Below are 15,296 nucleotides of genomic sequence, written 5' to 3' on the forward strand. Positions count from 1 at the left end.
AGCACTTGTCACAAGTTTTACATAAAAAAAGAATCAGACGTTTTTATAAAACATCCTATAAAATTGCTATCATTGAACTCATGAATAGCAAACCCCTGCTCAGCATTCATTATAAAATCATGCCCATTTGCGATGGCATATCTGACTCTCTCTTTGCAGCTGTGACTTTCAATGTGAAATGGCTCCTCAAAGGGACAATTTGGGTAAAAGTTGAAAGTAGGTTATATACCTCCCAGGGTTTTCATATCTGATTCCAAACCCCTCTCTTATATACTCTTCTGTTGATTTATTTGTATAGCCACATTATTTTTCTTTCAAGTGAAAAGAGGGAACTCTACCCAAAATATAGTTAGTAGTAACTTCCATTTTTAAATAGAAATAGTCCTGTACTACACATAAATGACTTAGCGTACCAAAAGGCAACTCAGTCACTTATTGATTCTCATTCATGAAGTACTTAATGATTATTGATACACGGTTCAAGCCTTGTGTTAGTCCCTGTGGACAAAACAACCAACCAACATGGATCAGATCCTGTGTTCCTGAAGTTTCTGATCTAGCAGAAGAGAAACCCAAAAATTCATAATCTCACAGTTAATCTGAGCTGGCCACATCTTTTATTATATCCCTTTTTTTTTTTTTTTCCTTTTGCTGTATATATGTTTAGGATTTAAGAAGCCCAGTTTGGGAGCATGTTAAATCTTTTTTTTTTTTTTAGATTTTATTTATTTATTTGACAGAGAGAGCACAAGCAGGGGGAGCAGCAGGCAGAGGGAGAGGAAGAAGCAGGCTCTCCGCTGAGCAGGGAGCTTGATGTGGGGCTCGATCCCAGGACTGTGGGATCGTGACCTGAGCCGAAGGCAGACGCTTAATCGACGGAGCCACCCAGGCACCTGCATGTTAAATCTTTAAAACTATTGACTATGTGAGCACAGTAGGAAAATGTAGCAACTTTGATTCAGTTTTCTCCAACTTACTTGTTCACTCTTCATTCTCTTCATTCCTCTCGAGTGAAAGAGCAGAACATCAACATTACGGAGACACTACAAAACTTGGGGGCAAAGCGGTGTCTTAGTGGTCTCTATGTAAAACATCATATAATGGAATGAGAGCTGAACAAAACATGGGAGAGAACAAAACCTGATGGTAAGGGCCTTTTCTTTCCTCCACTGCTAAAAAGAAACTTTGCCATTACTTAAAATATTCTTCAATCCCCAGTGCTTCCCTCAGTGATAACAAGAACATTTGCTCCTTGGCTGGCACCACTGCATTTCAGAAATCTTATCAGAAGGAATATACATATAACATCGGCAGACATCCAGGATATCAGTAGAAAGGATTATGGTACAAATATGACATTTAAATACTGACTAAAATAGCATACTTTCTGCCAAAACCCAGAAAATATAGATCTAAGATCCCCAGGGGAAGTTGGAGGGCAGTTATGTTTAATAAAAATCTGACCTTTCTAAAGTAGGAAAATGAGAAGGCCCTGTGGACTGTCAGTTCAGAGGGAAGGTTCCTGGTGGGGAGAACTGAGCGTTAACAGTTTCCAGATTTAGGCCTCCAAGTAAAAACTGGCCATTATAGCATGAAAGTTGCTATGCTCCTTTATAACTCAAAAAGAAAACAAAGCAGAGCAGCAAGTATTAGACTGGAGTTATGTGTGTTTACTACTGCTGCATAGCAAAGTACTCCAAAATTCAGTGGCTTAGAACAGCAATCATGTATGCTCTTCTCAGATATTTGAAGGTCAGTGGGGACTGGCCGATGTAGGCTGAGCTTGGCTCAGGCTGTCTGCTTCTCATCCATGTGACATTTGTCCTCCTCCAGGGACGAGCAGACCTGCTGGGGTGTGCCTTTCTCATAGAAATGTCAGAGTACAAGAGTGCAAGGGAACTCTCCAAGGCTTCTTAAGCCTGGTCTGAAGGACTATCTTCTCATTTCTGCTTCGTTGTAGTAGCTAAAGCAAGTCACTTGGTCAATTCCAAAGTTGAAATTTGATAAAATATACCCTGCTTCTTTTAGGGGACGGAACTGAACTAAATAGAGGAAGAAATGAAAAAGTGCCTACAATCTTTCTAGGAACCAACAGAATTTATGTGTTCTTCTATCTCCTCTTCTGAGACCTTTAAATGGTTCTGAACTGGCCTCTGATTTCTAGCCAAACTGCATGAAGATGGTGTTCACTTCCTATTGCTGCTGTGAAAAATTATGACAAACCGAAGGCCTGTTGGCAGCACAAGTTGATTATGTTACAGTTCTGTAGGACAGAAGTCTGACACAGTCTCGCTGGACTAAAATTAAGGTGAAGGTAGAGCTGTGTTCCTTCTGGAAGCTCCAAGACAGTTTCCTCACTTTTTCCAGTGTCTACAGGCTGTCTGCGTTCCTTGGTTCGGGAGCTTCCTCCATCTTTAAAGCCAGCAAACTCAAGCTGAATTGTTTTCCTGCTGTCATCTCTCTGGCTCTTATCTGATCTGCCTCCTTCCTTCCCTTTAAAGGACCCTTGTAATAACACTGGTCTCTTACCTGGATATCCCAAGATAATGTCTTTATTGTAATGTCAGTTCCTGTGTACCTTCATGCCATCTGCAAACATAATTCCCTTTTGCCATATAAACTAGCATATCCATAAGGTTCCAAGAATTAGAATGTGGGCATTTTTCAAAAGGGACAAAAAATAAATAAATAAAGAGACATCAGTCTGCCTACCGATAAGGGAACTATTCTCGTGACACTTGTTGAAGAAAGTAAGAAATATTCTATTCAAGGGGACTACTACAATGGGATTTTTGTAATAGGGAGAAGAAATAGGGCTCAACTCTGAACACAACAAGGGAACGTAGGAATTTATGGCCAAAGAGCAGGATGGGGGTTAGTGGATGGAAAATGACTAAGAAGCAACACCAGGGGGATAAGGGTAGACTTCTGCCTAAACCACGTAACTGGAGTCTCGATGAAAATAGGCCAGCATGACGGGGTGTTCCCTGGGGAAATGACGGAGGATGAAGAACTCCAGCAGATGTCAACTTAGGATTCTTGCTCAAAGTGGGCCTTGCAAATGGACACAGAAGTCCAAAAGTCAGGACCTAGTTAAGAAGAGGACTTAGAGGAGCCTGACTGGAGTTGGTTCAAGAAGGGAATTTACAGAGATCATACTATTTGATATGACTAATAGTTTCTAAGAAACCAGAGCATGTATGTTCTTGGACAATGATGAAGCGTTTCATATACCACCCTTGTGTCCTAGATTATTTTCTAAATGCCATTTATTATTATTCTGACTGTACAAATAAATTGAGCTCGTAGTGAAAAATTGTGTAAACAGAAATAACAGAGTCAAACACCGACTTTCCACTAGGGAGCACCTTTTAATAATTTTGAGACTATACTTTGTATTCAAAATATATGTTCATATCACATTAAAATCTCATTCTCAGTAATGGATAATCAGTAAATGATGGACTGATGAAAATATGCCTGGTGTGATTAGGGAAGGACTAGAAAACAAGCAAACATGGGAACAAACTGAAGTGTTGTGTGGGGGAGTGGAGGTGGATGTCTTTAAAAATGTAATTCTCTGGAGAAAGCAGAGTTTGTTACTTACAGCAACCACATCCCCAGCTTTAAACTCCTGCCTTTGTCTGCCCCCATCTACCTTCATTTTTAGGTAAGCGTGGATGTGTATGAGATGAGGTGTGGAATGCTGTGTTAGACCTGCCGAAACGGCAAAATTTAATATGAACTTTACTATTTAGCCCTATTGCACAGGCCGATAATTTTCACAGGATTTATGAAAAATACCTTTTCTTCCCTGTTTTTCTAATTTAGCAATCTCATCCCTCAAAGGAGCATAAACCAACTGCAGAAATATAATGGCCATGCTGTGGTTAGTTATACCAATCGTATCATTAATGTGGTAGGGAAGAGACAAGGTACATTTTCTAGCAACTAGTTATTATCTCCGGGAGCTTCAGTCTACAGTTCAAAGTAACAGAACACAAATGGAAAAGATATCTTATTCATTTTTTTGGCTAGGCAACTAAACATGATTACTGAAAGATGGCATAAATCACGGCCCAGATATTAGAAAGCAAGAGAGTATAACAGCTGGGATACAGCAGTCACACCACAATGATGCTCATTTTAATTTTTTTTCACATGTACTTTTCAACTTATTCAGGTAGTTTTTTAGAAATAGTCTTGCCTTTAAAAAGTTCATAATCAAATACATCAACTTAACATAACAAAGATATGAAGGGTGGACTCTGGAAGAAGAGAATAGAGTAGCGAATTTTCCCTGAAGCTGGCCCGATCAAAATGGCTTCATTAAACCCTTATTGCCAGGACTGTGATGAGAGCAAAGATTTTCTGTTTCTCAATACAGACAGTAGTAAGCACTTCTTCCAGAGTACTGCTTTTAAACCTCAAAATGTAAGCCTGGTGTGTACATGAATTAACATCAGTAATATATATGCATCTGTAATCTGGCTATGATTCTTTTGGGAACAAGATATAAAGAATAGAGTCAAGTTCTCACTGATTCTCTGTAGCTTTGGCCAAGTCAGTTATCCTCTGAATTTCTATCTCCTCCCTCATCCTAAAAGGGAAGGAACAGAATCAATGGCTTCCAAAATCTCCTAATTGCTCTCTCACTACATTTTTCTTTTTTTTTTAAGATTTTATTTATTTATTTGACAGAGAGAGACACAGCGAGAGAGGGAACACAAGCAGGGGGAGTGGGAGAGGGAGAAGCAGGCCCCCCGCCGAGCAGGGAGCCCGACGCGGGGCTCGATCCCAGGACCTGGAATCATGACCTGAGCCGAAGGCAGACGCTTAACGACTGAGCCACCCAGGCGCCCCTTTCACTACATTTTTCTATGATTTGCTCTTCAGTTACCAAACCTGGAATCTAAAACATATTGACAGAGTATTCTCCATGATATTTTTGCATGTCTGGTATCAATTTTGTCCTAAACTATCTTTATTAAGGGTGTTTGTATAGCAAACAGCCTTGGAAGATTGATAGTGTCACCCTCTGGGGAAAAGGGTGGATTTTATTTCTGAACATAACCATAAGGATGATGACTCCCTCTGGGGCAAAGTTGGGCAGTTTGCTAGCAACTCCAGTTGGCAGACATAGAGACCTAAGCTCAAGGTTCCTCAGCTTTGGCACAAACTCACTATGTGTGCAGGATTCATCTTGGCCTATACCTGCATCATTTCTATGGGACTTGAGAACAAGAAGATCCAAGGTGATGCTATCTGCTCTACCTTGAGTAAAAAATGTCCTTTCTTCTGACACAGGAGTCATGTGTCTTCTGCCAGTATCTATGAAATTATGACAGACTATTTTGTTAGCTTGCAAGTAAGGCAAAAATCTCAAACCCTTCACAATTTTTGACAAATTATTGCACATTACAGAAACTTCTAGAGAAGAAAGACAGCTTTTGTTTAGGGTTATCCATATCTTGATAGTGCTCCTTGTTTAGGGAACTCTCAGGGCAGTAAGTAATTTACATTAACTGGGTTTGAGCAACAATTCTGTCTGTTATGCTGAAATGCATAAACTCCAAAATCCCAGTGAATTTTATACAATTGTAACTTCTTTCCTGAAAATTTAATTTTTAAATGAATGCCCCTAATCTGTGAGAGACTAAGTAGTCATTCCATGAATGCTCCTAATCTGTGAGAGACTAAGTAGTCATTCTCAAAAACCACTGGGCAAAAAGTCATTCCATCATGGAATGACTTATTTCATCTAATGTCCCCAGCATGTTCTGGAGCACTGTAGTCCTCTGCATTTAGTTGATATGAAAGTCAAGGGTGTTGAGTTCTCAAGGGAAATTACTATGGGACCAGAACTAGAAGTACTGAAAATCACTTTTAGTTACCTTCTATAAGTCAACACTCAGTGTTATGAATATATATAATTATAGAGGGGGGAAATACAGTCTGAGTATATATCAGGAAGATTAAAAAATGGTGACCAGCTAACCAGTCTCTGCTAGAGCTAGGTGAAATTCGCCCCTCTATTTCTGAAGTGCAGGAGAGTTGGCATGTAGAATATCCTTAGTGTATTATTCATAAGCTGAACTGTTTCTCAAACAGCCTACTTCCATTTATAAAAATGATTGTTATAACTTTGAATATACCATAATAGAATAATGTTTTTATATAATATAGCAAAAATTGATTTTTCTTTAAGGTAATGTTTTCAAATTCAAGTTTTTCCTACCCAAGTGGCAAAAAAAATTTGATATGAATCAAACGCAGATAAGTTAGAGCATGTGCTTTCCAACCTAGACCCATGGTGATGGGAGAGCCAATCACTGAAGAGTTACGTGAGTGGAGTACAAGATGTATTCAGGTCCAGAAACCACCAGCTTCTCCAGAGCTTCATGCAGGATGCAGTATGCCAGCAGTGATCCTATAGAGATTCTAATCCAGTGAATGATAGGATACTGCTAGAGAAGGAGACTGCTGTCTCATTCTGCAATGAAGGTAGCTCTGTGTTCTGGGAGGTGAATTATTGCAAAATGTCTCAGTTATTGAGATTAAAAACATTGCTTCAAAGATTTTCTGTGATGATCTTAGGTAGCCCTCAAACCTGAATGCATACTTGTCCCGCCGTTGACAGTAGGTCTTATTTATATTTGCACAGAAGCTTTAGAATCATTCTGAGCTCTGCCTTTTTCCTGAGGATCAGCTCCCCCTTACCTATCTCCAATATGATGATGCAAATTCTCATTATAGCACATCTCACAAGTGACATCCTGGCCCCAACAGTTCTCATTCTGATACCCAGCATCCAGGGCTCATAATGCTGATGAAATGATTTTGTTTTAAAATGCAAATATTACATCATTCTCTTAATTTAAATTGATTAACTTAGGAGTAAAGTTTAAGTTTCTTAGTTCAATAGAAGTTCTTGGGGAAAATGCCCTCTGTTCATCATTCTACCTCACTCTTGCAAACACTCCCTTGCAAACACTCTTCCTTCTAGTCATACTACACTATTTGCAATTTTCAGAACACCATTTTGCTTCAAACTACTGTGTTTATACACAGGCTATTCTATCTCCCTGGAAAGACTATTCTTCTGTTTCCCATCAGATTATTCTTTGTTATTTTTTAAATCTTAGCTTAAACATCTTTTTTTTCCCCAGGAAAAATTCCACATTCCCAAGCCTATTTAGAAATTTATTTCCTGAATTCTCAAAAACCACTGGGCAAAATAAATGCAATATACTTATCAGTACTACTATTGTTAGTTTTTGTTTTCTTTCCTCCACTAGGCTTTAATCTCCTTGAAAAGGCACCATGTCTTATTTTACTTAAAAAGGAGATACACGTAGTTCCAAAATTAGGAAAAAGTCTCTCATCCAAAAATGTATTAATCAGTCATTGTTTGACACTCAAAACTTATTCCCCATAGAATCAATTTTACACACTTCAGAGATGTTCTTTACAAAAGGTACTTTCCCAGAGAAATTAAAGCCTTTAAGAAAGATTTTTTTTTATGTGAAGCACATTTTAAAACAAATACTATAGGTTTCTGGAGTTGAACAGTAGTGTCTTTGAACGTGATATTGAGCAGAGATTGAGCCAGAAGGGGACCCATGATTTTTTTTCATAGTCACACTTGAGAGACATCCAAATTTGAGTTACGCCAAAGGTACAAATTAGAAATGCACTTTAGATTAAAATAATTAGCTCAGTACTAAATTAGGGTATGTATTCATCATGACTTCCTAACTATTAGATTCATGGTATTTAGCACATACATTTCTCAGACATGAGACCGTATTTCTTAGTATTTAGGAAAAGCTTTAAGAAATATATTGGTACCAGTACTAAAATGAGAAGTGCAATTTTAGAGTATAGTGTACACTGAGAGATCTGATTTATATGGCATTAAATATTCAATGTATATTTGCAAATTGGAAAGGTAGTTTTGCCTAGGTTATTGTCTAGAGTCTTTTTGGATGGAGAAAGAGATAATCAGATCTTCTCATATTTCTTCACAGCTTCTGCTTAGAGAAAACAATTGGCCATAGGTATTCTAGGAATTTTGCCAATACTGTGGGACATGCAATCAAGCAGGGATTAGAACTACCGTAGTACAAGTAACTAAAAGAAACTAGAGCAATTTCAGGAGAGTACTGTAACAAGAGCAGAGAAAGGGGCATGGAATCATTGTTAAAATGTACACTTGCAAAGGCCCAGAAATAGCAGTTTTGGTAGAGGACCAGGGCTAAAATCTAGGTGAGTCTAACAATAGGGTGATTCATGGATGCAAAGTTATAAAAACCATCAGATATTCACCTCTTAGATAGAGAGACAAGCCATCCCTGAAGGCTGTATACAATTGACAAGTACCTTGGAAATATTGACAGAATAAAAGGAGAAGTTGATATATCCATGCTCATGGTAGAAGATGTCAAATATAGCTCTTTCTCTAATTGATATGCCTAAACAAACACAAATGACTGTAAGGATGTTAGGATATAGAATATTTGAGCAACACAAATTATAGAGTTAATGAAATGGGCTTACATAGAACTTGCACCTGGCAGTCTATACCAAGCTCACATAGAACATTTAAGTTAAATGACCATGCGACTGGTCATAGAGAGAACATAAGTATATTTCAAAGTATGGTTCTATATAGGCCACATTGTCTGATTAAATGCGATAATATAGAGACATTGATAGAGACATTGATAATTTAAAAACCCACAAACACTATAAAACCCTATATACCTTATACCTTGTGTATTAATGTAGTCAACCTAGCAGAAATTAGAAAAAAAAAACTTGAAACAGAATCATAATAAATATCACATACCAAAATATGTGACATGCGACTGAAAAATTCTTAGACTTATTTGATAATATTAGAAAGGAAGCAGCCTACAAACTAATATGTTAAGTACCTCATTTAAGATGTGAAAAAAATCATAATGAACAATGAACATAAAACCTGTAGAAATTATGTATATCTTCCAAAATGATTGAGGGAGAACGCATAAATTCTAGTAAAATAAATGTTTTAAAAAGAAATAAAAAGAAAGTGAGAAAGTATTGAATTTAAAATATGGGATGTGACTACAAATGTAGCAGATTTTAAAAATAAGAGAATATTATGAATAATTTTATACTAATATTGTTTAAAATTTAAATGAAGTAGACAAACTTATAGAAAATAAAATAGAATAAAACTGGTTCAAGAAGAAACTAGAACAGTAAATGGTACTGCATTGATTAAATTAGCTTAAAATCTGTCTACAAAGATAACAATCTTGGCCCAGACAGTTTTCAAGACAAAATAGAACAAACACTCAGGGAAGAGGTGATTCAATCTTTAACAAATTCTTCTAGGGAAAAAATAAGAAAATACATAGAATATACAGACTATAACCTTATAACTATAACCTTAATATTATAACTCTCTTAGTCCATTCATGTTGCTAAAATAAAATGCAATAGGTGAATGGCTTATAAAGAACAGAAATTTATTTTTCACTTCTGTGTAGTCTAGAAAGTCCAAGGTCAAGTTGCCAGCAGATGCAGTGACTGGTGAGGACACATGTCTTCATTGACTACTTTCTTTTCATTGTGGCCGCACATGATTAAAGGGTTGGGGTATTTCTCTGGGGCCCCCTTTATTTTTTTTTGTTTTATTTTTATTTTATTACGTTATGTTAATCACCGTACATTACATCATTAGGTTTTTTTTTCTCTTTTCTTTTCTTTTTTTTTCTTTTTTTTAAATTTTTTTATTGTTATGTTAATCACCATACATTACATCATTAGTTTTTGATGTAGTGTTCCATGATTCATTGTTTGCGTATAACACCCGGTGCTCCATGCAGAACGGGCCCTCTTTAATACCCATCACCAGGCTGAGCCATCCCCCCACCCCCTCCCCTCTAGAACCCTCAGTTTGTTTCTCAGAGTCCATAGTCTCTCATGGTTCATCTCCCTCTCCGATCCCCCCCTTCATTTTTCCCTTCCTATTAGCTTCTTTTTTTTTAACATATAATGTATTATTTGTTTCAGAGGTACAGGTCTGTGATTCAACAGTCTTACACAATTCACAGCGCTCACCGTAGCACATACCCTCCCCAAGGGCACTAATCCCATTCATGACCTATCACTTCACAAAGGTCCCACATCCAAATACCATTGCACCAGGGATTATTTTTCACCATATAAATTTTGGGGGGTTACATTCAGTCCATTGCAATAACTAACCAGAAACTGTCCATGAGAGTAAATGTATACATCAATTTTGGCTGTGAATGTAAATGCTAATATAGTACATAAAATATTAGCAAGCTGAATGTAGTAGTGTATGATTTAAAAAATAGTATGACAAAATAGGGTTTATCCACAGAATACATCAATATTCATCATAAAAAACAGCATTTTTTTCTGGATGGGAGAAATGGGTGAAGGAAATCAAATGGAAAAAAGAAAGAAAAAGGAAAAATAACAAAGTGAGACTAATTTTAAAAAATAGCATTATATTTCACCATATTAAAAAATTCAAGAAAAAAATCATGAGCATTTAAAAAGATGTGGGTAAAGCACATTTTAACAAAAATTAAAATCCATTTTTGATAAAAACAGTATGCATAAATCACATAAGACTTTCAACACATTAATGGATGAACTAATGAAGAGCACAGCAACCAAATTCTGATTGAGCTGAATTTGTATTTCTAATTGTTAAAAAATACAAGGTTAATTTAAATATAAACAGTTTAACTATATGAAAATGACTTCTGTAAATTCAATTGCTATATGTATAATTGCTATAAATAGATATATAAATGCTGCAGCTAATTATAAATCTACATCTATACAGGAATTGTTTAGGAAGTAGCAGAAGCTATAATATATCTTGGTAGATTATATTTAAAAGCAAATTGAGCCTCTCATACTTTTGTTCAGGCTTATTAAGTGCTAGCATTACCTGTATATACACCAGAAATATAATGTAACTTATCCAAAACATCACAGCATTTCCGTGTTGGTGTACACAGTACTTGTCACTTAAATTGTACAAGAATCTGAGGCCCATTTTTTCCATGAATAATGTATATTCATGGCAGTCTTATATGATTTATTCTATTAGTAGGTTGGTGAAAATTTATTGTTTACAAAGGAAATTTTCCTTTTGCATTTCCATTTAAATCTCAATTTATTCTATTCATTTAGCTGTGGTGTGTGTGTAATATTTACTCTATCCTATTAAGTAGGAATGTTGAAAGATAAAATGAAAATGGACTATTTTAGACTGATACACACACTGGGAAAAAGACAAAAAGAACTAACATATTAATGGTTCATTTTACATAATGTGCTTTCCTAACCAGTCTGATGGATTCAGATATTTGTAAACATACTACTTATGTAGTGATCTGTAATATCCTCCTAATCTATACCAGCAAATTATATATTTTTTGTTTACATACCAAGCTAAAATGCTTGTTAAAACTGTAATAGCAAAAATAAATAAATACATTTAAAAAAAACCTGATTTTTAAAATGGGGAATGGACCTGAATGACGTTTTTTCAAAAGTAAAGGAAACTCTTACACAATGCTGTAGGGATTTAAATTGGTACAGCCATTTGGGGAAACAGTATGAAAGTTCTTCAAAATATTTAAAAAAAAATAGAACTAACGTATTATCTAACCACCCCTCTCTGAGTACATATCGAAAGGAAATGTAATCAGCATCTTGAAGAGATAATGTGCACTCCCCTATTCATGGAGCAGAATTCACAATAGCCAAGATATGGAAACAACCTAAATGTCCTTTGACGGATGGATAAAGAAAAGGTGATACACACACACACACACACCCCAAATATTAATCAGCTTTAAAAAAGAAGGAAATTCTACCATTTGTAAAAATATTCATGAAGCTGCAGAGCATTGTGCTAAATGAAATAAGCCAAACACAGAAAGACAAATACTGCATGATTTCACTTATATGTAGAATCTAAATAGTGAAACATAGAAGCAGAGAGTGGAATGGTTGTTGTCAGGGGCTGGTGGGTGAGAGAAAGAGGAGATATTGGTCAAGGGGTACAAGGTTTCAGTTATGCAAGATGACTAAGTTCTACACATCTGATATACAACAATGTGACTTTAGTTCGCAACACTGCATTCTTGAAATTTGCTGAGAGGCTAAATCTTAAGTGTTCTCACCACACACACACATTCACACACACACACACACACACACACACACACACACATACAGGAAGAAAATGGTAACTAGAGGTGATAGATAGGTTAATATCTTGATTGTGTTAATTATTTCACAATATATATGTGTATAAAAACCTTATACAACTTTTGTTTGTCAATTATACCTCAATAAATTGGAAATATTAAAAAAACCCTAAGTATCACTGAACCATAAGTGAAGATATTACAAAGCAAGCTCAAGATAATTGCATACTGTATGTGTAATTTTTACTCATAGATAAAATATTACTGTTATGGGGACAAATTCCTATGTTGTTAAGAATCAATCAGCAATTAGTTAATTGGCTATTATTTATAATTTAAGAGCATGTATAGAAGTGTTTGTTGTGTATTACCAAAATACTTTTTTTAAAACAAGTCAGTATAAGAGTGACTGGGGGACTTCAAAGTATAAGAATGACTATTATACAACACTTAACTTTTATACCAGCCCTGATACTTACTTTTTTTTTAATGTTAGGTTGCTTGTTCAGTACAAGTGATGCTGTGTTAGTGTTACTCATTGAAAGCTATTCATTGCATGCCTACTGTGAGTTAAACATTATTACGGCTCCTTCATGCACTGTGGTGAGCAAGATGGGTAAGGCCCCTGTTCCCAACAGATCCTCTTACAGTGGGGAGAGAAAAATTCCACTCTAATGAAGCAATAAAAAGGAAGTAAGATTCTTCCAAATGCCAAACTGAAAAATAAACAGGAAAATGTGGTTGAAATTGAGGAATCTTAGAGATTTGTGGTTGAAGAAGACTTCCTTGATGATACTTTAACTTTAGATGTAAGGTATAGGAAAAGTTATTGTTTAAAGGCCTGGGGGAAAAGATTTCCAGCCAGAAAGGACCAGTTAGAGCACAATCCCTGAGAATGACCATATCTTGGCATTTCTGAGGAACCAAAATAACAGTTTGTGGCTAGGGTGAACAACCTGGCCACACGCTAAGTTGAGACAGGAGGGAGACAGAGTTGATTCATGTAGAGAAATAGTACTCACCCCTCACCGTGTGCATTAGGACAAAGCCCTGCAGCATGCCAGCATTTAGAAATGGAGCAGAGGAGAGGAACCCAAAAAGAAGAGATAAAATAGCTAGTGAAGCTAGAGAAAAAACAAGGGAAATTACCAATGAAGCCCGGAAAATGAAGATAACGAAGAAAAATGAGAGAGTGATAGTTTTGCGAAACACTTGTGAGATAAGAACAGAGAGGGATTCCAAAAAGTTTTTAAAGACGGGATCCCAGCTGAAAAAGAGAAATGCAAGAACCGGGGTGGCAGAGTCGGGAGGTGATGGTGAAAGACTGGTGGAACCACCATCAGAATTCCCAAGGAAATTTGTAAAGACTGATATAATAAGAACCCCGAGTAACAGCTGGAAGGAAATTGAGATAAGTGCCACGGTGATTATGGATAATTCTTTTGAGAATGTTGACTGTAAATGAGAGACAAGGATGGTAGGTAGGGAGAATGAGGGATCACTAAATTTTTACTGTCTGAGCTTTAGTTTTTGTTTTTTAACAGCACATTTGAGCCCACGCGGGATAGCCGTTACATGGGTTATACACACTTCTTCAGATTTCCTTAACACCACTATTTCCCGCACCTGCTGGCTCCTCTTTGGCGACTGCTGTGGCTGACCCATTCCACTTAGGACCATGAAGCCTCGCTGTAACTCTAACCGCCACGGCACAGGCTAGCCAGTTGTTGCCCTCAGTTTCTGGTTCCTTCTTTCTGAATTTGAATAATGCACCACACTATAGGGGGACAGATTCAGTTCCCCAAGCAACCACCAAAGGGGCCCAATAATACAACCTGGAAGTGTGTGCATGTGTGTGTGTGTGTGTGTGTGTGTGTGTGTGTGTGTGTTTCAGAACCGATGTAGATGTCACCTCCTATGGGAAAAAATTTGATGAGTGGGAAACAGGAGACTCCTTCCTCGCTCTTCATCCTGGACAGCAACAAGGTAGATTTCTTTCTTTTTTTTTAATCAAAGATTTTATTTATTTATTTGACAGAGAGAGACACAGCAAGAGGGGGAACACAAGCAGGGGTAGTGGGAGAGGGAGAAGCAGGCTTCCCGCCGAGCAGGGAGCACGATGTGGGGCTCGATCCCATGACCCTGGGATCATGACCCGAGCCAAAGGCAGACGCCGAACGACTGAGTCACCCAGGTGCCCCAGCAAGGTAGATTTCTGTGTGCAGATGTCCAGTGAGGTGAGGCCCGACAGAATTGCCAAGGGATCAACTGTTTTGTCTTAAAGAATAATAGTGAATGTAGTGTCCAGCACATTAATGTATCATCTTTCATGATTTCCCTTCCTTCCCTGACTTACTTCCCCTGTCCCTTGCTCTTATTACCCTCATGCTTGTCTCCTAAGGGTTAACCCCAAACTTCATTTCAAGTTGTTGGGAACCCAGGCGAAGATAGTTGTATATAAAAAACAATATTCAAAGTATGTATTCAGGGCGCCTGGGTGGCTCATTCAATAGGCGTCTGCCTTCGGCTGGGGTCATGATCCCAGCATCGTGGGATCGAGCCCCGCATCGGGCTCCCTGCTCGGCAGGAAGCCTGCTTCTCCCTCTCCTACTCCTCCCTCTCCTACTCCCCCTGCTTGTGTTCTCTCTCTCACTGTGTCTCTCTCTGTCAAATAAATAAAATCTTAAAAAAAAAACACACACACAAAGTATATACTCATTCTGGATTCCATCAATCTTCCTTCTCTTTTACTGCTTATGGAAATTTTAAATAGTTGTGGTTTTATAATTATGTTTTAATATTCCATAGAATTCTGCATCTAAAGTTTTGAAAATATTCCTATTCTCATCTGTATAGTCATATAAGTGACATTTAGAATTATATGGGCAGGTGGCAATAAAAAAATGATTTTAAATTATAATCAGTAAAACATAGCAAAGAATTGAAAACTTGAATTTAGTCAATATAAAAACATACTGTTTTTATTGTAATCAATAAAACATGAATTAATGAAGAATTGAAAATTTGAATTTATTCAAAATT

The sequence above is a fragment of the Eumetopias jubatus genome, unplaced genomic scaffold, assembly GCF_037043125.1.
Source record: "Eumetopias jubatus isolate StellerSeaLion01/CBP00866 unplaced genomic scaffold, mEumJub1_p1.0 scaffold_2, whole genome shotgun sequence".
Classification (NCBI taxonomy): Eukaryota; Metazoa; Chordata; class Mammalia; order Carnivora; family Otariidae; genus Eumetopias; species Eumetopias jubatus.